The sequence below is a fragment of the Etheostoma spectabile genome, chromosome 23 (assembly GCF_008692095.1).
Source record: "Etheostoma spectabile isolate EspeVRDwgs_2016 chromosome 23, UIUC_Espe_1.0, whole genome shotgun sequence".
Lineage (NCBI taxonomy): Eukaryota > Metazoa > Chordata > Actinopteri > Perciformes > Percidae > Etheostoma > Etheostoma spectabile.
This window is the reverse complement of record NC_045755.1, coordinates 15,185,728-15,187,183: the sequence shown is the minus strand read 5'-3', so window position 1 is coordinate 15,187,183 and position 1,456 is coordinate 15,185,728.

Below are 1,456 nucleotides of genomic sequence, written 5' to 3'. Positions count from 1 at the left end.
CGTCTATCTGTATCCATCCATCAATCCATCCAACCCCTCAGCAGTTTCCCCTGCTGGCACGATCTCTTTTCGAGGCTCAGCTATTATACACACCACATTTGCCAAATTAAAATAAGAGGGCTGCAGAAATGACCGTGAGCTGTTTCTAGAGTTATGGTTTCATCCAATGAACAATACAAAGTTACAATGCTAAATCATCAGAAGTTGTACAATCCAAACATTTCAGACCATGCTGGGCAGTGTCAGTTAAACTGGTGTTAGCATTGCAAGAAAACTGCAAAACCACTCAAGACACTGGCATGACACTACAGGCACATGTTGTTGACTGCACTACTCAACATGCATGTCTTCTATCTGGAGTTTTGAGTCACAGCTTTCAGTTTGTGTTTTATTCCCACTTGAAATGACAGTGAATGTCTAGTAAGAAAGACCCCTGGAAACTACATTTTCCACATGAACGTATTGTATCAAAGGATCTTCAAACAAAAGAACATGCCCTGTATGGGCTGTTGTTGATTTTTCACAGAGGAATGTTTTTTAATGGTGTGGTCGGAACGTTTAATGCCTGAGATCAAGATCTTGAAATATTTTCTCATAATATCGGTTGAGACAATGCCAAGTTATACTGCAAGTCATCTGAGTGGCAGCCAGGGGAATAAGAGCCATTGAATTTGTCTGAGGTTTTATTATGGCAGGTTGCTGTGCACCCATCTTGTAAATGGATAAGGTATTGAGTTGTTTGGTGCAGAAAAGTAGTGTGCGTATATATGTGACACATTGTGATGTCTCATTGGTCCCTCTCTGGCAGCAGAGTGAGACTTGAGACATGAAAGTATGTCTGACAGCTGTGGGGGAAAACATATGCAGCTGATAAGCTTGAGTTAAAACAACTGGGTATTCAGCTGGAGGTGATCACAACATTTTTCTACCAGGAAAGACACATTCCAGTGTTGACAAGAATTCAGCTCTAATTAAGCTGCCTTAAACACAAACACACACACCAAAAAGAAGAAAAAAAATCAAATTAAAAATGCCACATTGTTGATTTATTTTGGTGTCTGGCAGCAGAGCACGTCTTGTGTCAGCATAACAAAAACATATTAATGACTTCAAGAGCTCTTAATAAAGCATGCATATGTGCAGAACATGGACTCAGGTCAGAGAATAAGAATAGAGTATCACTATTAGCACATGTTGTACTATTGGCCAGTTAGTCCTCACAGCATCTGCACGAACCAACAACAAATGACAAACTCATGACTGTTGATAATTTCAGTGAAGATCAAATCCAATTTGGAAATGCTGCCACCTAGTGGGTGTGTTCCACTGATTACTGAGAATATTCACACAGAGATTAACATTCAGGCACATTGTTAAAAAAATCAGTCAGGTTTGTTGGCCCCTATAAAGAGGAAAGGCCCTGTTTATACTATATATATATATATATATATATATA